Source organism: Actinia tenebrosa, unplaced genomic scaffold, assembly GCF_029948245.1.
Source record: "Actinia tenebrosa isolate PJP-AT-01 unplaced genomic scaffold, QUT_ActTen_1.0 PGA_scaffold2__45_contigs__length_23673736, whole genome shotgun sequence".
Taxonomy (NCBI): domain Eukaryota; kingdom Metazoa; phylum Cnidaria; class Anthozoa; order Actiniaria; family Actiniidae; genus Actinia; species Actinia tenebrosa.
This window is the reverse complement of record NW_028292579.1, coordinates 23,559,086-23,583,078: the sequence shown is the minus strand read 5'-3', so window position 1 is coordinate 23,583,078 and position 23,993 is coordinate 23,559,086. Positions and strand designations below refer to the sequence as shown.

Here is a 23,993-nt window from a genome sequence, read left to right as displayed (position 1 = left end):
CTTTTCTGACCTCGTTCTCTACAAGATGATCTCAATACACTGAATAAATGGTTTAATGAGAATTGCTTTTTAAGTTTACTGCTCGAAGACTGAAGCATAGTAAATCGGATAGGGCGGTTTTGGCCTCAAAAATGGGGCAAAAATTTTGACCCTATAGTGGCCTCCTTAAAGTAGGGCTATTTTTGCACTACCGGTAGTATAGGGGCCATTTTTTAGCTCTGATTTTGGGACTGTTTTAGCCCCTTATATGGATTTTTCCAAAATGCCAAAATGCCAAAATGCCAAAATGCCAAAATGCCTTCTGTGGGGCTAAAATGGCATTGTTCTATTTTGGCCCTAGCCTGGGCTAAAATAGCACTACTTTGAAAAAGCCAAATCGGCTCTGTGGGGCCAAATAGCGCAGCGCACTGATTCTAAAAATAGCTTAAAGATTCGGACAAACATTGCATTCTGTTAAACCGCTACGAGGATTATACGAACGGATTTTATTATGTTTACTTAAAGTTGCAATAATAACCCATGTAAGCTAAGATCAACTGCTATCGGCTGTGAAAGTTATCTGCTGACGGTAAACTTGTAAGTTTGTTTGTCCGAATTTCGCCTTTGTCTTCGTTTTTATGACGTCACGGTTGCGCTGCGCTATTGGTCCTCTCAAATTTACTGTGTGTGATGCTATTTTGGAACAAGTCAGCGGCTGTCAAGATCAATCAAAATGAACGTATCACTATCACTTCAGTGTAAATTTGTTTCTGAATTTAAACTTTCTGAATTCTGTGTTAAATTAAATCTATTATTATATAATTACCAATGAAATATCTGTTTTTCTCTATTTCGAAAAATTGATATCTTCACACGTGAAAATAACACCATTGCGATGGCTATTCAAAAATACACGGAAAGAATTGCATGAAAAAGCCAAAACATACTTTCATTGATAATTATATAATAAACAGAATATTACATGGGCGTTTGGAGATACGAAATTTATCTTCTCGTGTTGAAAATCTCTCACTCGTTCGCTGCGCTCACTTGTGAGAGATCTTTTCAACACTCGAAGATAAATTTCGTATCTCTTTCGTATCTTCGTATCTCCCATGTAATATCCTCTATTTATTATTAGGGCAGGGCAACTAATTAATAATGAATCGATCCATTATCACGGTGGCCCATAACTGTCACGGCAAATCAAAATTTACACGGCACTACAAAAAATATTCACGCAAAATAACCAATCTTTGCGGCACTACGCAATTTTTCACGTGGGCAAAATAACAAATTTCCACGGCACTACACAATTTCACTCACGGCAAAATACACAAAGCCGCGGCACAACACAGAAGAATTGAATCCTTTCAGAGTAACACAGGGAACCCAATGTTTAAGATGACGGGGGGGGGGGGGGGGGGTACAATGTTGTCGACAGAAGCAAACAAATTGCAGCCCCCAGTGAAACGTGATTGAATTGCGCCATTTTGTAGTATTTATATGCGAGCCGCGAGCCTTTTTTAGCGCCAATACATAATTTCGCGACAAAACATGAATATTATGGTCTAGAATTCAAGATGGAGGATGCCTGTGAAAAGTGAGTAAAGTAAACTCTCATTTAGTTAGAAATCGCCTTAAAAATATTGGATTTTTTGTCTTAAAAATCATTTAATGACCAAATTATATTAATGTCTCATAACTGCGGAATTTTTTTCGCGTTTATTTATGGAAAGACCCTTGGTTTTTTGCGATTTCAGTCTGAAGTTTAACGATGAATCGCACTGCAGTTTACATGTGGAACTCTGCAATTTTATTGAAGTGTTAAATATTGTCATAAAGTCGCTCATGCTTTAAGCCCTGCTAAAAAAATCCATGAACCTTTTCACCTATCGTCATCAACAAGTGCTTTATGACGTGCTGCATATCTTTTGTTTTATTTATATACATGATCCGTGATTCGCTATTAGGTCATAAGCTCAATAGCTCAATAGCTCAATAGCTCAATTGTTGCTTTATTTAAATAACAATTTATTGTTTGACATTCTTGTCGAAGCGTATGTATTTAAAAAGACTCGTGTGTGTGCGTGTTTGCACTCCAACGAACAATGCGAGATAGATATTTCATTTGCGACCAAAAATGGAGAGTAAAGGATTTGGACATTGTCTTACTCAAGTACCTGCTATTTCTTCAAGTGAATAAAGAAAAAATTACAGATGCAGATAAAACTTGTGTTTCACGAACGAGAGATCCTTGAAACTTCTAAATTACTAGTAAAAACTCAGGAACTCGACCACGTCTGGTTCGAGTGCTTGAATAATAAAAAAACTTTTCACTAATAATCACTCTATTTTTGTTAGAATACTTCGAGGTTATTTTTTATGGAGATTTTTTATATTTATACAATTATATTTATACAATATCATATTTTTAGGTGCAACCATTTATGAGTTCATTTTTTCCCATGAAGAAAGCTAAAATTAGAACTCCTAAGCATTACTCAGTGTCTGACTGTCGTGATTGGATTGCGCTCGGAACTGTTAAAAAAGTCTACCACAAAAAAAAAAAATAGTTCAAAAATACAAAAGTTGTATGCTTATACTGAAGGCTCGCAAAATAGGCTCGTGGCTCGTGCACAGTCAGGCTCGGACTCGCAGACTCGCACTTCAGCTAACCTTCGTGCATATAACCTAAATCGATTTGGCCTATAAAACAGATGTATGACGGATTAGTAGGTTTTTAAAATCTTTATTATGAGTAAACTGAAGCTTATAAGTCAGCATATCCAAAAAAATGAGTTTTTTTCCGAAGCAGTTTAATGGTACGAGTGAAAAAATAATTCAAGTTAATGAAATTTAATTTAATTTTGGGAAATAGCACCTCGCCTTTTCCACAGCGTGTGTAAAAACGATCTTTCTTTCTGAACACTATGACCAGAAATTATCATCCTATCAGCCGCCTCAGTAACTCGTTATATAATCAATTAGTCCAGTATTTTTGATAAAATATGTAATGTTATGACTTTTAGACCATTCCTCTCTTGCTATTTCTGATTTGTTTTATAACACAAAAGAGTTCTAAGAAGTTCAATGTCCTTGGAGAAATTCAAAAAGCTTATTTCTCACTATATAATGAATTAGTCCAGTTGATAAAATATTCAAGGTCATAACTTTTAGACCTCTCCACTCTTGCTATTTCATACTAATTTTTTCATAACGCAAAATTGTTCCAAGAAGTATTTGCTGGTATTTTTTTCAGTTTTACTACAATAGGGGAAGGTTGTCAATTGGGACGCAAGTCCTGTATCCTCCTGTCACGATTTTATCATAATAACCTACAGTTGAAACCCGTTAATAAGGACAACGTTGGGACGGACAAAACTGTCCTTGTTAATGGGGTGTCCTTATTAACTGAGGTTTCAGAGAAACAGCTGAAAACGCATTTTGAACCATTTATTTTTACTGTAGTGTAAACCTTGAACTACAATGGTCGATATAACAGTTTAAACTGGAACAAAAAATGCATTACTGTATAAGAACTACAATTGCATTTACTGCATTGTATTGTACAATTTAATTTAAAGATGTCTGTGAGATTTGTTTGTTTACTGTTTTCTTTTTACTGTACTGCACACTTGCAGCTACAGTGTTCAATACATTCAGCCTAAACTGCCAACAAAAAGCACAATACTGTACAAGCACTACATCATTTCTGTACTATACTGTACTGTGCTGTATATAATTTCATTTAAAGAAATCTGTGAGTTTTGTTTTGAACAGAGTTCAAAATACTGGGATTGAACCAAACTAATTGAACATCACTTAAAATCCTGCTAAAATCGAGTGTTGTCTATTTCATTATGTTGTTATAGCAAACTATACTGCAATGATCTTTGATCACTGACAATATAATCCGTATTCAGCTCATTATATCAATAAACAAATACAGTAAAGACGTCTTCAAATTTCAAGTGTCCTTAATGCGGGGTTGTTTATGTATGGAAACTGTCATTCAGGTCCTAGAAATGTGTCCTTTGTACTTATTAACGGGTCTCCTTATGAAGTGGGTTACTTTAACAGACAATGTATGGAGCTTTTGTTGGGACTTTGAAACCTGTCCTTAATAACGAGGTGTCCTCATTAAGCGGGTGTCCTTAGAGCGGGGTTCCACTGTACTTCTTTTTCACTATTTTTTCCTTTTTGTCTCTATATATTATATTTAGCTCACTTAATTCATTAGATCACATATTGTACCTCAGGTTGTAAATAGTGACGAATAAACTAAACTAAAATCAAGGGTGCCAGGACGGATGGATTGGGTTTTACATATGTGTGATTGTTTCAGTTATTTGTAGATTTCTAATTGAATTGATATATGCTTGTTTCTAAATGGATACTAAATAGTGTTCACTTATCTTTCCATCCAACGGTCTTTCTGGTTCGAATCAGCCGTACAATATGAATATATTTATCACGTCCACCAACGGTCTTTCTGGTTTGAATCAGCTGTACGTACGCTCTGAGTATTTACCGCTGCACTATCCATGCCAAGCAGCGCTGGCGCCGCTTCGTTAGCAATTACTCACCTTTAATAAGTTAATCAAATTTACCTTCAGTACAGTACTGAAGGTAAATCTGATTAACTTATTAAAGGTGAGTAATCGCTAACGAAGTGGCGCCGGTGAACACTATTTAGTATCCATTTAGAAACAAACATATATCAATTCAATTAGAAATCTACGAATAACTGAAACAATCACACATATGTAAAACGCAATCCGTCTGTCCTGGCACACTTGCTAAAATAATTCATTGCCACAAATACTACAAAATGATGCCATTCAATCATGCTCCACTGTGGGCTATAGGGGTGAGTAAGATTTTGTTGACAATATTGTACCCCCTGTAATCTTAAACATTGGGTTCCCTGTGTTACTATAAAAGAATTCTATTCTTCTGTGTTGTGCCACGGCTTTGTGTATCTGACTGTCAGTGAAATTGTGTCGTCCCGTGGAAATTTGCTACTTTGCCGTAAAAAATTCCTGTGACAGTTATGGGCCACCATACTTAGAGGACTGAAAGAGGACTGAAAGTTTTTAGTTCCCAATTTATTTTCAACAAAATCAGCCAAAAATGAAATTTTCGATGACCCTGGGGTGAGGAAACATTTCAATTTTCGCAATTTCTAATATGTGGCCTGTTTTTCACTGAAAACATTAGTAAACCAGTCAAGTATTATCTCAGAGGACTGAAAGAGAGTCTTGAAGTAAGTTTTTAGTTCCAAAATCTTTTTCCTCAAAATCGGCCCAAAATTGAAATTTTCTATGACCCCGGGGTGGGGAGAAATTTCAAATTTTGCAATTCCTAATATTCGGCCTGTTTCTCACTGAAATCATCTGGAAACAACTGAAGTTTTAGTAAGACGAATGAAAGAGAGTCTTGAAGTAAGCTTTGAGTTCCAAAATCTTTTTCTACAAAATCAGCCCAAAATTGAAATTTTCGATGACCCCGGGGTGGGAAGAAATTTCAATTTTAGCAATTCCTAATATTCGCCCTGTTTTTGACTTGAATCATCAGGAAACCACTCAAGTATTACTCAGAGGACTGAAAGAGAGTCTTGAAGTAAGATTTTAGTTCCAAAATCTTTTTCCTCAAAATTGGCCCAAAATTGAAATTTTCGATGACCCCGGGGTGGGGAGAAATTTCAATTTTTCCAATTCCTAATATTCGGCCTGTTTTTCACTTGAATCATGAGGAAACCACTCAAGTATTACTCAGAGGACTGAAAGAGAGTCTTGAAGTAAGTTTTTAGTTCCAAAATCTTTTTCCTCAAAATCGGCCCAAAATTGAAATTTTTGATGACCCCGGGGTCAGGAGAAATATTACAATTTTAGGAGATATTGATAAGTGGCCTGTTTCTCACTGAAATCATCTGGAAACAACTGAAGTTTTAGTAAGACGACTGAAAGAGAGTCTTGAAGTAAGCTTTGAGTTCCAAAATCTTTTTCTACAAAATCAGCCCAAAATTGAAATTTTCGATGACCCCGGGGTGGGAAGAAATTTCAATTTTAGCAATTCCTAATATTCGGCCTGTTTTTCACTTCAGTCATATGGAAACCACTGAAGTATTACTCAGAAGACTGAAAGAGAGTCTTGAAGTAAGTTTTTAGTTGGATAACGTTTTTCCCCAAAGTCGGTCCAAAATTGAAATTTTCGATGACCCCGGGGTGGGGAGAAATTTCAATTTTAGCAATTCCTAATATTCGTCCTGTTTTTCACTGAAATCATCTGGAAACCACTCGAGTATTACTCACAGGGCTGAAAGAGAGTCTGGAAGTAAGTTTTGAGTTCTAAAATTTTTTTCCACAAAATCGGCCCAAAGTTAAAATTTTCGATGACCCCGGGGTGGGGAGAAATTTCAATTTTTCCAATTCCTAATATTCGCCCTGTTTTTCACTTGAATCATGTGGAAACCACTGAAGTATTACTCAGAGGACTGAAAGAGAGTCTTGAAGTAAGTTTTTAGTTCCAAAATCTTTTTCCTCAAAATCGGCCCAAAATTGAAATTTTTGATGATCCCGGGGTCAGGAGAAATATTACAATTTTAGGAGATCTTGATAAGTGGCCTGTTTCTCACTGAAATCATCTGGAAACAACTGAAGTTTTAGTAAGACGACTGAAAGAGAGTCTTGAAGTAAGCTTTGAGTTCCAAAATCTTTTTCTACAAAATCATCCCAAAATTGAAATTTTCGATGACCCCTGGGTGGGGAGAAATTTCAATTTTAGCAATTCCTAATCTTCGGCCTTTTTTTCACTTCAATGATATGGAAACCACTGAAGTGTTACTCAGAGGACTGAAAGAGAGTCTTGAAGTAAGTTTTTAGTTGGATAATGTTTTTCCCCAAAATCGGTCCAAAATTGAAATTTTCGATGACCCCAGGGTGGGGAGAAATTTCAATTTTAGCAATTCCTAATATTCGGCCTGTTTTTCACTTCAGTCATATGGAAACCACTGAAGTATTACTCAGAAGACTGAAAGAGAGTCTTGAAGTAAGTTTTTAGTTGGATAACGTTTTTCCCCAAAGTCGGTCCAAAATTGAAATTTTCGATGACCCCGGGGTGGGGAGAAATTTCAATTTTAGCAATTCCTAATATTCGTCCTGTTTTTCACTGAAATCATCTGGAAACCACTCAAGTATTACTCACAGGGCTGAAAGAGAGTCTGGAAGTAAGTTTTGAGTTCTAAAATTTTTTTCCACAAAATCGGCCCAAAGTTGAAATTTTCGATGACCCCGGGGTGGGGAGAAATTTCAATTTTTCCAATTCCTAATATTCGCCCTGTTTTTCACTTGAATCATGAGGAAACCACTCAAGTATTACTCAGAGGACTGAAAGAGAGTCATGAAGTAAGTTTTTAGTTCCAAAATCTTTTTCCTCAAAATCGGCCCAAAATTGAAATTTTTGATGATCCCGGGGTCGGGAGAAATATTACAATTTTAGGAGATCTTGATAAGTGGCCTGTTTCTCACTGAAATCATCTGGAAACAACTGAAGTTTTAGTAAGACGACTGAAAGAGAGTCTTGAAGTAAGCTTTGAGTTCCAAAATCTTTTTCTACAAAATCATCCCAAAATTGAAATTTTCGATGACCCCAGGGTGGGGAGAAATTTCAATTTTAGCAATTCCTAATGTTCGGCCTGTTTTTCACTGCAATGATATGGAAACCACTGAAGTGTTACTCAGAGGACTGAAAGAGAGTCTTGAAGTAAGTTTTTAGTTGGATAATGTTTTTCCCCAAAATCGGTCCAAAATTGAAATTTTCGATGACCCTGGGATGGGGAGAAATTTCAATTTTAGCAATTCCTAATATTCGTCCTGTTTTTCACTGAAATCATCTGGAAACCACTCAAGTATTACTCACAGGACTGAAAGAGAGTCTGGAAGTAAGTTTTGAGTTCTAAAATTTTTTTCCCCGAAATCAGACCAAAATTGAAATTTTCGATGACCCCGGGGTGGGGAGAAATTTCAATTTTACCAATTCCTAATATTCGGCCTGTTTTTCACTTGAATCATGAGGAAACCACTCAAGTATTACTCAGAGGACTGAAAGAGAGTCATGAAGTAAGTTTTTAGTTCCAAAATCTTTTTCCTCAAAATCGGCCCAAAATTGAAATTTTTGATGATCCCGGGGTCGGGAGAAATATTACAATTTTAGGAGATCTTGATAAGTGGCCTGTTTCTCACTGAAATCATCTGGAAACAACTGAAGTTTTAGTAAGACGACTGAAAGAGAGTCTTGAAGTAAGCTTTGAGTTCCAAAATCTTTTTCTACAAAATCAGCCCAAAATTGAAATTTTCGATGACCCCGGGGTGGGAAGAAATTTCAATTTTAGCAATTCCTAATATTCGCCCTGTTTTTGACTTGAATCATCAGGAAACCACTCAAGTATTACTCAGAGGACTGAAAGAGAGTCTTGAAGTAAGATTTTAGTTCCAAAATCTTTTTCCTCAAAATCGGCCCAAAATTGAAATTTTCGATGACCCCGGGGTGGGGAGAAATTTCAATTTTTCCAATTCCTAATATTCGGCCTGTTTTTCACTTGAATCATGAGGAAACCACTCAAGTATTACTCAGAGGACTGAAAGAGAGTCTTGAAGTAAGTTTTTAGTTCCAAAATCTTTTTCCTCAAAATCGGCCCAAAATTGAAATTTTTGATGACCCCGGGGTCAGGAGAAATATTACAATTTTAGGAGATATTGATAAGTGGCCTGTTTCTCACTGAAATCATCTGGAAACAACTGAAGTTTTAGTAAGACGAATGAAAGAGAGTCTTGAAGTAAGCTTTGAGTTCCAAAATCTTTTTCTACAAAATCAGCCCAAAATTGAAATTTTCGATGACCCCGGGGTGGGAAGAAATTTCAATTTTAGCAATTCCTAATATTCGGCCTGTTTTTCACTTCAGTCATATGGAAACCCCTGAAGTATTACTCAGAAGACTGAAAGAGAGTCTTGAAGTAAGTTTTTAGTTGCATAACGTTTTTCCCCAAAGTCGGTCCAAAATTGAAATTTTCGATGACCCCAGGGTGGGGAGAAATTTCAATTTTAGCAATTCCTAATATTCGTCCTGTTTTTCACTGAAATCATCTGGAAACCACTCAAGTATTACTCACAGGGCTGAAAGAGAGTCTGGAAGTAAGTTTTGAGTTCTAAAATTTTTTTCCACAAAATCGGCCCAAACTTGAAATTTTCGATGACCCCGGGGTGGGGAGAAATTTCAATTTTTCCAATTCCTAATATTCGCCCTGTTTTTCACTTGAATCATGAGGAAACCACTCAAGTATTACTCAGAGGACTGAAAGAGAGTCTTGAAGTAAGTTTTTAGTTCCAAAATCTTTTTCCTCAAAATCGGCCCAAAATTGAAATTTTTGATGATCCCGGGGTCGAGAGAAATATTACAATTTTAGGAGATCTTGATAAGTGGCCTGTTTCTCACTGAAATCATCTGGAAACAACTGAAGTTTTAGTAAGACGACTGAAAGAGAGTCTTGAAGTAAGCTTTGAGTTCCAAAATCTTTTTCTACAAAATCATCCCAAAATTGAAATTTTCGATGACCCCAGGGTGGGGAGAAATTTCAATTTTAGCAATTCCTAATGTTCGGCCTGTTTTTCACTTCAATGATATGGAAACCACTGAAGTGTTACTCAGAGGACTGAAAGAGAGTCTTGAAGTAAGTTTTTAGTTGGATAATGTTTTTCCCCAAAATCGGTCCAAAATTGAAATTTTCGATGACCCCAGGGTGGGGAGAAATTTCAATTTTAGCAATTCCTAATATTCGGCCTGTTTTTCACTTCAGTCATATGGAAACCACTGAAGTATTACTCAGAAGACTGAAAGAGAGTCTTGAAGTAAGTTTTTAGTTGGATAACGTTTTTCCCCAAAGTCGGTCCAAAATTGAAATTTTCGATGACCCCGGGGTGGGGAGAAATTTCAATTTTACCAATTCCTAATATTCGGCCTGTTTTTCACTGAAATCATCTGGAAACCACTCAAGTATTACTCACAGGGCTGAAAGAGAGTCTGGAAGTAAGTTTTGAGTTCTAAAATTTTTTTCCACAAAATCGGCCCAAAGTTGAAATTTTCGATGACCCCGGGGTGGGGAGAAATTTCAATTTTTCCAATTCCTAATATTCGCCCTGTTTTTCACTTGAATCATGAGGAAACCACTCAAGTATTACTCAGAGGACTGAAAGAGAGTCTTGAAGTAAGTTTTTAGTTCCAAAATCTTTTTCCTCAAAATCGGCCCAAAATTGAAATTTTTGATGATCCCGGGGTCGAGAGAAATATTACAATTTTAGGAGATCTTGATAAGTGGCCTGTTTCTCACTGAAATCATCTGGAAACAACTGAAGTTTTAGTAAGACGACTGAAAGAGAGTCTTGAAGTAAGCTTTGAGTTCCAAAATCTTTTTCTACAAAATCATCCCAAAATTGAAATTTTCGATGACCCCAGGGTGGGGAGAAATTTCAATTTTAGCAATTCCTAATGTTCGGCCTGTTTTTCACTTCAATGATATGGAAACCACTGAAGTGTTACTCAGAGGACTGAAAGAGAGTCTTGAAGTAAGTTTTTAGTTGGATAATGTTTTTCCCCAAAATCGGTCCAAAATTGAAATTTTCGATGACCCCAGGGTGGGGAGAAATTTCAATTTTAGCAATTCCTAATATTCGGCCTGTTTTTCACTTCAGTCATATGGAAACCACTGAAGTATTACTCAGAAGACTGAAAGAGAGTCTTGAAGTAAGTTTTTAGTTGGATAACGTTTTTCCCCAAAGTCGGTCCAAAATTGAAATTTTCGATGACCCCGGGGTGGGGAGAAATTTCAATTTTACCAATTCCTAATATTCGGCCTGTTTTTCACTGAAATCATCTGGAAACCACTCAAGTATTACTCACAGGGCTGAAAGAGAGTCTGGAAGTAAGTTTTGAGTTCTAAAATTTTTTTCCACAAAATCGGCCCAAAGTTGAAATTTTCGATGACCCCGGGGTGGGGAGAAATTTCAATTTTTCCAATTCCTAATATTCGCCCTGTTTTTCACTTGAATCATGAGGAAACCACTCAAGTATTACTCAGAGGACTGAAAGAGAGTCTTGAAGTAAGTTTTTAGTTCCAAAATCTTTTTCCTCAAAATCGGCCCAAAATTGAAATTTTTGATGATCCCGGGGTCAGGAGAAATATTACAATTTTAGGAGATCTTGATAAGTGGCCTGTTTCTCACTGAAATCATCTGGAAACAACTGAAGTTTTAGTAAGACGACTGAAAGAGAGTCTTGAAGTAAGCTTTGAGTTCCAAAATCTTTTTCTACAAAATCATCCCAAAATTGAAATTTTCGATGACCCCAGGGTGGGGAGAAATTTCAATTTTAGCAATTCCTAATGTTCGGCCTGTTTTTCACTTCAATGATATGGAAACCACTGAAGTGTTACTCAGAGGACTGAAAGAGAGTCTTGAAGTAAGTTTTTAGTTGGATAATGTTTTTCCCCAAAATCGGTCCAAAATTGAAATTTTCGATGACCCCGGGGTGGGGAGAAATTTCAATTTTAGCAATTCCTAATATTCGTCCTGTTTTTCACTGAAATCATCTGGAAACCACTCAAGTATTACTCACAGGACTGAAAGAGAGTCTGGAAGTAAGTTTTGAGTTCTAAAATTTTTTTCCCCGAAATCAGACCAAAATTGAAATTTTCGATGACCCCGGGGTGGGGAGAAATTTCAATTTTACCAATTCCTAATATTCGGCCTGTTTTTCACTTGAATCATGAGGAAACCACTCAAGTATTACTCAGAGGACTGAAAGAGAGTCATGAAGTAAGTTTTTAGTTCCAAAATCTTTTTCCTCAAAATCGGCCCAAAATTGAAATTTTTGATGATCCCGGGGTCGAGAGAAATATTACAATTTTAGGAGATCTTGATAAGTGGCCTGTTTCTCACTGAAATCATCTGGAAACAACTGAAGTTTTAGTAAGACGACTGAAAGAGAGTCTTGAAGTAAGCTTTGAGTTCCAAAATCTTTTTCTACAAAATCATCCCAAAATTGAAATTTTCGATGACCCCAGGGTGGGGAGAAATTTCAATTTTAGCAATTCCTCATATTCGGCCTGTTTTTCACTTCAATGATATGGAAACCACTGAAGTGTTACTCAGAGGACTGAAAGAGAGTCTTGAAGTAAGTTTTTAGTTGGATAATGTTTTTCCCCAAAATCGGTCCAAAATTGAAATTTTCGATGACCCCGGGATGGGGAGAAATTTCAATTTTAGCAATTCCTAATATTCGTCCTGTTTTTCACTGAAATCATCTGGAAACCACTCAAGTATTACTCACAGGACTGAAAGAGAGTCTGGAAGTAAGTTTTGAGTTCTAAAATTTTTTTCCCCGAAATCAGACCAAAATTGAAATTTTCGATGACCCCGGGGTGGGGAGAAATTTCAATTTGACCAATTCCTAATATTCGGCCTGTTTTTCACTTGAATCATGAGGAAACCACTCAAGTATTACTCAGAGGACTGAAAGAGAGTCATGAAGTAAGTTTTTAGTTCCAAAATCTTTTTCCTCAAAATCGGCCCAAAATTGAAATTTTTGATGATCCCGGGGTCGGGAGAAATATTACAATTTTAGGAGATCTTGATAAGTGGCCTGTTTCTCACTGAAATCATCTGGAAACAACTGAAGTTTTAGTAAGACGACTGAAAGAGAGTCTTGAAGTAAGCTTTGAGTTCCAAAATCTTTTTCTACAAAATCATCCCAAAATTGAAATTTTCGATGACCCCAGGGTGGGGAGAAATTTCAATTTTAGCAATTCCTAATGTTCGGCCTGTTTTTCACTTCAATGATATGGAAACCACTGAAGTGTTACTCAGAGGACTGAAAGAGAGTCTTGAAGTAAGTTTTTAGTTGGATAATGTTTTTCCCCAAAATCGGTCCAAAATTGAAATTTTCGATGACTCCGGGGTGGGGAGAAATTTCAATTTTAGCAATTCCTAATATTCGTCCTGTTTTTCACTGAAATCATCTGGAAACCACTCAAGTATTACTCACAGGACTGAAAGAGAGTCTGGAAGTAAGTTTTGAGTTCTAAAATTTTTTTCTCCGAAATCAGACCAAAATTGAAATTTTCGATGACCCCGGGGTGGGGAGAAATTTCAATTTTACCAATTCCTAATATTCGGCCTGTTTTTCACTTGAATCATGAGGAAACCACTCAAGTATTACTCAGAGGACTGAAAGAGAGTCATGAAGTAAGTTTTTAGTTCCAAAATCTTTTTCCTCAAAATCGGCCCAAAATTGAAATTTTTGATGATCCCGGGGTCGAGAGAAATATTACAATTTTAGGAGATATTGATAAGTGGCCTGTTTCTCACTGAAATCATCTGGAAACAACTGAAGTTTTAGTAAGACGACTGAAAGAGAGTCTTGAAGTAAGCTTTGAGTTCCAAAATCTTTTTCTACAAAATCATCCCAAAATTGAAATTTTCGATGACCCCAGGGTGGGGAGAAATTTCAATTTTAGCAATTCCTAATATTCGGCCTGTTTTTCACTTCAATGATATGGAAACCACTGAAGTGTTACTCAGAGGACTGAAAGAGAGTCTTGAAGTAAGTTTTTAGTTGGATAATGTTTTTCCCCAAAGTCGGTCCAAAATTGAAATTTTCGATGACCCCGGGGTGGGGAGAAATTTCAATTTTAGCAATTCCTAATATTCGTCCTGTTTTTCACTGAAATCATCTGAAAACCACTCGAGTATTACTCACAGGGCTGAAAGAGAGTCTGGAAGTAAGTTTTGAGTTCTAAAATTTTTTTCCACAAAATCGGCCCAAAGTTAAAATTTTCGATGACCCCGGGGTGGGGAGAAATTTCAATTTTTCCAATTCCTAATATTCGCCCTGTTTTTCACTTGAATCATGAGGAAACCACTCAAGTATTACTCAGAGGACTGAAAGAGAGTCTTGAAGTAAGTTTTTAGTTCCAAAATCTTTTTCCTCAAAATCGGCCCAAAATTGAAATTTTTGATGATCCCGGGGTCAGGAGAAATATTACAATTTTAGGAGATCTTGATAAGTGGCCTGTTTCTCACTGAAATCATCTGGAAACAACTGAAGTTTTAGTAAGACGACTGAAAGAGAGTCTTGAAGTAAGCTTTGAGTTCCAAAATCTTTTTCTACAAAATCATCCCAAAATTGAAATTTTCGATGACCCCAGGGTGGGGAGAAATTTCAATTTTAGCAATTCCTAATGTTCGGCCTGTTTTTCACTGCAATGATATGGAAACCACTGAAGTGTTACTCAGAGGACTGAAAGAGAGTCTTGAAGTAAGTTTTTAGTTGGATAATGTTTTTCCCCAAAATCGGTCCAAAATTGAAATTTTCGATGACCCTGGGATGGGGAGAAATTTCAATTTTAGCAATTCCTAATATTCGTCCTGTTTTTCACTGAAATCATCTGGAAACCACTCAAGTATTACTCACAGGACTGAAAGAGAGTCTGGAAGTAAGTTTTGAGTTCTAAAATTTTTTTCCCCGAAATCAGACCAAAATTGAAATTTTCGATGACCCCGGGGTGGGGAGAAATTTCAATTTTACCAATTCCTAATATTCGGCCTGTTTTTCACTTGAATCATGAGGAAACCACTCAAGTATTACTCAGAGGACTGAAAGAGAGTCATGAAGTAAGTTTTTAGTTCCAAAATCTTTTTCCTCAAAATCGGCCCAAAATTGAAATTTTTGATGATCCCGGGGTCGGGAGAAATATTACAATTTTAGGAGATCTTGATAAGTGGCCTGTTTCTCACTGAAATCATCTGGAAACAACTGAAGTTTTAGTAAGACGACTGAAAGAGAGTCTTGAAGTAAGCTTTGAGTTCCAAAATCTTTTTCTACAAAATCAGCCCAAAATTGAAATTTTCGATGACCCCGGGGTGGGAAGAAATTTCAATTTTAGCAATTCCTAATATTCGCCCTGTTTTTGACTTGAATCATCAGGAAACCACTCAAGTATTACTCAGAGGACTGAAAGAGAGTCTTGAAGTAAGATTTTAGTTCCAAAATCTTTTTCCTCAAAATCGGCCCAAAATTGAAATTTTCGATGACCCCGGGGTGGGGAGAAATTTCAATTTTTCCAATTCCTAATATTCGGCCTGTTTTTCACTTGAATCATGAGGAAACCACTCAAGTATTACTCAGAGGACTGAAAGAGAGTCTTGAAGTAAGTTTTTAGTTCCAAAATCTTTTTCCTCAAAATCGGCCCAAAATTGAAATTTTTGATGACCCCGGGGTCAGGAGAAATATTACAATTTTAGGAGATATTGATAAGTGGCCTGTTTCTCACTGAAATCATCTGGAAACAACTGAAGTTTTAGTAAGACGAATGAAAGAGAGTCTTGAAGTAAGCTTTGAGTTCCAAAATCTTTTTCTACAAAATCAGCCCAAAATTGAAATTTTCGATGACCCCGGGGTGGGAAGAAATTTCAATTTTAGCAATTCCTAATGTTCGGCCTGTTTTTCACTTCAGTCATATGGAAACCACTGAAGTATTACTCAGAAGACTGAAAGAGAGTCTTGAAGTAAGTTTTTAGTTGGATAACGTTTTTCCCCAAAGTCGGTCCAAAATTGAAATTTTCGATGACCCCAGGGTGGGGAGAAATTTCAATTTTAGCAATTCCTAATATTCGTCCTGTTTTTCACTGAAATCATCTGGAAACCACTCAAGTATTACTCACAGGGCTGAAAGAGAGTCTGGAAGTAAGTTTTGAGTTCTAAAATGTTTTTCCCCAAAGTCGGTCCAAAATTGAAATTTTCGATGACCCCGGGGTGGGGAGAAATTTCAATTTTAGCAATTCCTAATATTCGTCCTGTTTTTCACTGAAATCATCTGAAAACCACTCGAGTATTACTCACAGGGCTGAAAGAGAGTCTGGAAGTAAGTTTTGAGTTCTAAAATTTTTTTCCACAAAATCGGCCCAAAGTTAAAATTTTCGATGACCCCGGGGTGGGGAGAAATTTCAATTTTAGCAATTCCTAATATTCGCCCTGTTTTTCACTTGAATCATCAGGAAACCACTCAAGTATTACTCAGAGGACTGAAAGAGAGTCTTGAAGTAAGTTTTTAGTTCCAAAATCTTTTTCCTCAAAATCGGCCCAAAATTGAAATTTTTGATGATCCCGGGGTCAGGAGAAATATTACAATTTTAGGAGATCTTGATAAGTGGCCTGTTTCTCACTGAAATCATCTGGAAACAACTGAAGTTTTAGTAAGACGACTGAAAGAGAGTCTTGAAGTAAGCTTTGAGTTCCAAAATCTTTTTCTACAAAATCATCCCAAAATTGAAATTTTCGATGACCCCAGGGTGGGGAGAAATTTCAATTTTAGCAATTCCTAATGTTCGGCCTTTTTTTCACTTCAATCATATGGAAACCACTGAAGTGTTACTCAGAGGACTGAAAGAGAGTCTTGAAGTAAGTTTTTAGTTGGATAATGTTTTTCCCCAAAATCGGTCCAAAATTGAAATTTTCGATGACCCCAGGGTGGGGAGAAATTTCAATTTTAGCAATTCCTAATATTCGGCCTGTTTTTCACTTCAGTCATATGGAAACCACTGAAGTATTACTCAGAAGACTGAAAGAGAGTCTTGAAGTAAGTTTTTAGTTGGATAATGTTTTTCCCCAAAGTCGGTCCAAAATTGAAATTTTCGATGACCCCGGGGTGGGGAGAAATTTCAATTTTAGCAATTCCTAATATTCGTCCTGTTTTTCACTGAAATCATCTGGAAACCACTCAAGTATTACTCACAGGGCTGAAAGAGAGTCTGGAAGTAAGTTTTGAGTTCTAAAATTTTTTTCCACAAAATCGGCCCAAAGTTGAAATTTTCGATGACCCCGGGGTGGGGAGAAATTTCAATTTTACCAATTCCTAATATTCGGCCTGTTTTTCACTTGAATCATGAGGAAACCACTCAAGTATTACTCAGAGGACTGAAAGAGAGTCATGAAGTAAGTTTTTAGTTCCAAAATCTTTTTCCTCAAAATCGGCCCAAAATTGAAATTTTTGATGATCCCGGGGTCGAGAGAAATATTACAATTTTAGGAGATCTTGATAAGTGGCCTGTTTCTCACTGAAATCATCTGGAAACAACTGAAGTTTTAGTAAGACGACTGAAAGAGAGTCTTGAAGTAAGCTTTGAGTTCCAAAATCTTTTTCTACAAAATCATCCCAAAATTGAAATTTTCGATGACCCCAGGGTGGGGAGAAATTTCAATTTTAGCAATTCCTAATATTCGGCCTGTTTTTCACTTCAATGATATGGAAACCACTGAAGTGTTACTCAGAGGACTGAAAGAGAGTCTTGAAGTAAGTTTTTAGTTGGATAATGTTTTTCCCCAAAGTCGGTCCAAAATTGAAATTTTCGATGACCCCGGGGTGGGGAGAAATTTCAATTTTAGCAATTCCTAATATTCGTCCTGTTTTTCACTGAAATCATCTGAAAACCACTCGAGTATTACTCACAGGGCTGAAAGAGAGTCTGGAAGTAAGTTTTGAGTTCTAAAATTTTTTTCCACAAAATCGGCCCAAAGTTAAAATTTTCGATGACCCCGGGGTGGGGAGAAATTTCAATTTTTCCAATTCCTAATATTCGGCCTGTTTTTCACTTGAATCATGAGGAAACCACTCAAGTATTACTCAGAGGACTGAAAGAGAGTCTTGAAGTAAGTTTTTAGTTCCAAAATCTTTTTCCTCAAAATCGGCCCAAAATTGAAATTTTTGATGATCCCGGGGTCAGGAGAAATATTACAATTTTAGGAGATCTTGATAAGTGGCCTGTTTCTCACTGAAATCATCTGGAAACAACTGAAGTTTTAGTAAGACGACTGAAAGAGAGTCTTGAAGTAAGCTTTGAGTTCTAAAATCTTTTTCTACAAAATCATCCCAAAATTGAAATTTTCGATGACCCCAGGGTGGGGAGAAATTTCAATTTTAGCAATTCCTAATGTTCGGCCTTTTTTTCACTTCAATGATATGGAAACCACTGAAGTGTTACTCAGAGGACTGAAAGAGAGTCTTGAAGTAAGTTTTTAGTTGGATAATGTTTTTCCCCAAAATCGGTCCAAAATTGAAATTTTCGATGACCCCAGGGTGGGGAGAAATTTCAATTTTAGCAATTCCTAATATTCGGCCTGTTTTTCACTTCAGTCATATGGAAACCACTGAAGTATTACTCAGAAGACTGAAAGAGAGTCTTGAAGTAAGTTTTTAGTTGGATAACGTTTTTCCCCAAATTCGGTCCAAAATTGAAATTTTCGATGACCCCGGGGTGGGGAGAAATTTCAATTTTAGCAATTCCTAATATTCGTCCTGTTTTTCACTGAAATCATCTGGAAACCACTCAAGTATTACTCACAGGGCTGAAAGAGAGTCTGGAAGTAAGTTTTGAGTTCTAAAATTTTTTTCCACAAAATCGGCCCAAAGTTGAAATTTTCGATGACCCCGGGGTGGGGAGAAATTTCAATTTTTCCAATTCCTAATATTCGCCCTGTTTTTCACTTGAATCATGAGGAAACCACTCAAGTATTACTCAGAGGACTGAAAGAGAGTCATGAAGTAAGTTTTTAGTTCCAAAATCTTTTTCCTCAAAATCGGCCCAAAATTGAAATTTTTGATGATCCCGGGGTCGGGAGAAATATTACAATTTTAGGAGATCTTGATAAGTGGCCTGTTTCTCACTGAAATCATCTGGAAACAACTGAAGTTTTAGTAAGACGACTGAAAGAGAGTCTTGAAGTAAGCTTTGAGTTCCAAAATCTTTTTCTACAAAATCATCCCAAAATTGAAATTTTCGATGACCCCAGGGTGGGGAGAAATTTCAATTTTAGCAATTCCTAATGTTCGGCCTGTTTTTCACTGCAATGATATGGAAACCACTGAAGTGTTACTCAGAGGACTGAAAGAGAGTCTTGAAGTAAGTTTTTAGTTGGATAATGTTTTTCCCCAAAATCGGTCCAAAATTGAAATTTTCGATGACCCTGGGATGGGGAGAAATTTCAATTTTAGCAATTCCTAATATTCGTCCTGTTTTTTCACTGAAATCATCTGGAAACCACTCAAGTATTACTCACAGGACTGAAAGAGAGTCTGGAAGTAAGTTTTGAGTTCTAAAATTTTTTCCCCGAAATCAGACCAAATTTTCGATGACCCCGGGGTGGGGAGAAATTTCAATTTTACCAATTCCTAATATTCGGCCTGTTTTTCACTTGAATCATGAGGAAACCACTCAAGTATTACTCAGAGGACTGAAAGAGAGTCATGAAGTAAGTTTTAGTTCCAAAATCTTTTTCCTCAAAATCGGCCCAAAATTGAAATTTTTGATGATCCCGGGGTCGGGAGAAATATTACAATTTTAGGAGATCTTGATAAGTGGCCTGTTTCTCACTGAAATCATCTGGAAACAACTGAAGTTTTAGTAAGACGACTGAAAGAGAGTCTTGAAGTAAGCTTTGAGTTCCAAAATCTTTTTCTACAAAATCAGCCCAAAATTGAAATTTTCGATGACCCCGGGGTGGGAAGAAATTTCAATTTTAGCAATTCCTAATATTCGCCCTGTTTTTGACTTGAATCATCAGGAAACCACTCAAGTATTACTCAGAGGACTGAAAGAGAGTCTTGAAGTAAGATTTTAGTTCCAAAATCTTTTTCCTCAAAATCGGCCCAAAATTGAAATTTTCGATGACCCCGGGGTGGGGAGAAATTTCAATTTTTCCAATTCCTAATATTCGGCCTGTTTTTCACTTGAATCATGAGGAAACCACTCAAGTATTACTCAGAGGACTGAAAGAGAGTCTTGAAGTAAGTTTTTAGTTCCAAAATCTTTTTCCTCAAAATCGGCCCAAAATTGAAATTTTTGATGACCCCGGGGTCAGGAGAAATATTACAATTTTAGGAGATATTGATAAGTGGCCTGTTTCTCACTGAAATCATCTGGAAACAACTGAAGTTTTAGTAAGACGAATGAAAGAGAGTCTTGAAGTAAGCTTTGAGTTCCAAAATCTTTTTCTACAAAATCAGCCCAAAATTGAAATTTTCGATGACCCCGGGGTGGGAAGAAATTTCAATTTTAGCAATTCCTAATATTCGGCCTGTTTTTCACTTCAGTCATATGGAAACCACTGAAGTATTACTCAGAAGACTGAAAGAGAGTCTTGAAGTAAGTTTTTAGTTGGATAACGTTTTTCCCCAAAGTCGGTCCAAAATTGAAATTTTCGATGACCCCAGGGTGGGGAGAAATTTCAATTTTAGCAATTCCTAATATTCGTCCTGTTTTTCACTGAAATCATCTGGAAACCACTCAAGTATTACTCACAGGGCTGAAAGAGAGTCTGGAAGTAAGTTTTGAGTTCTAAAATTTTTTTCCACAAAATCGGCCCAAAGTTGAAATTTTCGATGACCCCGGGGTGGGGAGAAATTTCAATTTTTCCAATTCCTAATATTCGCCCTGTTTTTCACTTGAATCATGAGGAAACCACTCAAGTATTACTCAGAGGACTGAAAGAGAGTCTTGAAGTAAGTTTTTAGTTCCAAAATCTTTTTCCTCAAAATCGGCCCAAAATTGAAATTTTTGATGATCCCGGGGTCGAGAGAAATATTACAATTTTAGGAGATCTTGATAAGTGGCCTGTTTCTCACTGAAATCATCTGGAAACAACTGAAGTTTTAGTAAGACGACTGAAAGAGAGTCTTGAAGTAAGCTTTGAGTTCCAAAATCTTTTTCTACAAAATCATCCCAAAATTGAAATTTTCGATGACCCCAGGGTGGGGAGAAATTTCAATTTTAGCAATTCCTAATGTTCGGCCTGTTTTTCACTTCAATGATATGGAAACCACTGAAGTGTTACTCAGAGGACTGAAAGAGAGTCTTGAAGTAAGTTTTTAGTTGGATAATGTTTTTCCCCAAAATCGGTCCAAAATTGAAATTTTCGATGACCCCAGGGTGGGGAGAAATTTCAATTTTAGCAATTCCTAATATTCGGCCTGTTTTTCACTTCAGTCATATGGAAACCACTGAAGTATTACTCAGAAGACTGAAAGAGAGTCTTGAAGTAAGTTTTTAGTTGGATAACGTTTTTCCCCAAAGTCGGTCCAAAATTGAAATTTTCGATGACCCCGGGGTGGGGAGAAATTTCAATTTTAGCAATTCCTAATATTCGGCCTGTTTTTCACTGAAATCATCTGGAAACCACTCAAGTATTACTCACAGGGCTGAAAGAGAGTCTGGAAGTAAGTTTTGAGTTCTAAAATTTTTTTCCACAAAATCGGCCCAAAGTTGAAATTTTCGATGACCCCGGGGTGGGGAGAAATTTCAATTTTTCCAATTCCTAATATTCGCCCTGTTTTTCACTTGAATCATGAGGAAACCACTCAAGTATTACTCAGAGGACTGAAAGAGAGTCTTGAAGTAAGTTTTTAGTTCCAAAATCTTTTTCCTCAAAATCGGCCCAAAATTGAAATTTTTGATGATCCCGGGGTCAGGAGAAATATTACAATTTTAGGAGATCTTGATAAGTGGCCTGTTTCTCACTGAAATCATCTGGAAACAACTGAAGTTTTAGTAAGACGACTGAAAGAGAGTCTTGAAGTAAGCTTTGAGTTCCAAAATCTTTTTCTACAAAATCATCCCAAAATTGAAATTTTCGATGACCCCAGGGTGGGGAGAAATTTCAATTTTAGCAATTCCTAATGTTCGGCCTGTTTTTCACTTCAATGATATGGAAACCACTGAAGTGTTACTCAGAGGACTGAAAGAGAGTCTTGAAGTAAGTTTTTAGTTGGATAATGTTTTTCCCCAAAATCGGTCCAAAATTGAAATTTTCGATGACCCCGGGGTGGGGAGAAATTTCAATTTTAGCAATTCCTAATATTCGTCCTGTTTTTCACTGAAATCATCTGGAAACCACTCAAGTATTACTCACAGGACTGAAAGAGAGTCTGGAAGTAAGTTTTGAGTTCTAAAATTTTTTTCCCCGAAATCAGACCAAAATTGAAATTTTCGATGACCCCGGGGTGGGGAGAAATTTCAATTTTACCAATTCCTAATATTCGGCCTGTTTTTCACTTGAATCATGAGGAAACCACTCAAGTATTACTCAGAGGACTGAAAGAGAGTCATGAAGTAAGTTTTTAGTTCCAAAATCTTTTTCCTCAAAATCGGCCCAAAATTGAAATTTTTGATGATCCCGGGGTCGAGAGAAATATTACAATTTTAGGAGATCTTGATAAGTGGCCTGTTTCTCACTGAAATCATCTGGAAACAACTGAAGTTTTAGTAAGACGACTGAAAGAGAGTCTTGAAGTAAGCTTTGAGTTCCAAAATCTTTTTCTACAAAATCATCCCAAAATTGAAATTTTCGATGACCCCAGGGTGGGGAGAAATTTCAATTTTAGCAATTCCTCATATTCGGCCTGTTTTTCACTTCAATGATATGGAAACCACTGAAGTGTTACTCAGAGGACTGAAAGAGAGTCTTGAAGTAAGTTTTTAGTTGGATAATGTTTTTCCCCAAAATCGGTCCAAAATTGAAATTTTCGATGACCCCGGGATGGGGAGAAATTTCAATTTTAGCAATTCCTAATATTCGTCCTGTTTTTCACTGAAATCATCTGGAAACCACTCAAGTATTACTCACAGGACTGAAAGAGAGTCTGGAAGTAAGTTTTGAGTTCTAAAATTTTTTTCCCCGAAATCAGACCAAAATTGAAATTTTCGATGACCCCGGGGTGGGGAGAAATTTCAATTTTACCAATTCCTAATATTCGGCCTGTTTTTCACTTGAATCATGAGGAAACCACTCAAGTATTACTCAGAGGACTGAAAGAGAGTCATGAAGTAAGTTTTTAGTTCCAAAATCTTTTTCCTCAAAATCGGCCCAAAATTGAAATTTTTGATGATCCCGGGGTCGGGAGAAATATTACAATTTTAGGAGATCTTGATAAGTGGCCTGTTTCTCACTGAAATCATCTGGAAACAACTGAAGTTTTAGTAAGACGACTGAAAGAGAGTCTTGAAGTAAGCTTTGAGTTCCAAAATCTTTTTCTACAAAATCATCCCAAAATTGAAATTTTCGATGACCCCAGGGTGGGGAGAAATTTCAATTTTAGCAATTCCTAATGTTCGGCCTGTTTTTCACTTCAATGATATGGAAACCACTGAAGTGTTACTCAGAGGACTGAAAGAGAGTCTTGAAGTAAGTTTTTAGTTGGATAATGTTTTTCCCCAAAATCGGTCCAAAATTGAAATTTTCGATGACTCCGGGGTGGGGAGAATTTCAATTTTAGCAATTCCTAATATTCGTCCTGTTTTTCACTGAAATCATCTGGAAACCACTCAAGTATTACTCACAGGGACTGAAAGAGAGTCTGGAAGTAAGTTTTGAGTTCTAAAATTTTTTTCCACGAAAATCAGGACCAAAATTGAAATTTTCGATGACCCCGGGGTGGGGAGAAATTTCAATTTTACCAATTCCTAATATTCGGCCTGTTTTTCACTTGAATCATGAGGAAACCACTCAAGTATTACTCAGAGGACTGAAAGAGAGTCATGAAGTAAGTTTTTAGTTCCAAAATCTTTTTCCTCAAAATCGGCCCAAAATTGAAATTTTTGATGATCCCGGGGTCGAGAGAAATATTACAATTTTAGGAGATCTTGATAAGTGGCCTGTTTCTCACTGAAATCATCTGGAAACAACTGAAGTTTTAGTAAGACGACTGAAAGAGAGTCTTGAAGTAAGCTTTGAGTTCCAAAATCTTTTTCTACAAAATCATCCCAAAATTGAAATTTTCGATGACCCCAGGGTGGGGAGAAATTTCAATTTTAGCAATTCCTCATATTCGGCCTGTTTTTCACTTCAATGATATGGAAACCACTGAAGTGTTACTCAGAGGACTGAAAGAGAGTCTTGAAGTAAGTTTTTA

At 36.7% G+C, this 23,993-nt stretch overlaps 1 long non-coding RNA gene across 1 annotated transcript in view; it reads left to right on the top strand.

The window, feature by feature from the left end:
- Positions 1-1,555: 1,555 nt before the first annotated feature.
- LOC148909638 (uncharacterized) overlaps positions 1,556-23,993 on the top strand; it is a 37,643-nt gene continuing 15,205 nt past the window's right edge. Inside the window, exon 1 of the long non-coding RNA XR_016120426.1 lies at positions 1,556-1,582. This is a non-coding gene — a long non-coding RNA (uncharacterized LOC148909638). The remainder of the gene's footprint in view (positions 1,583-23,993) is intronic.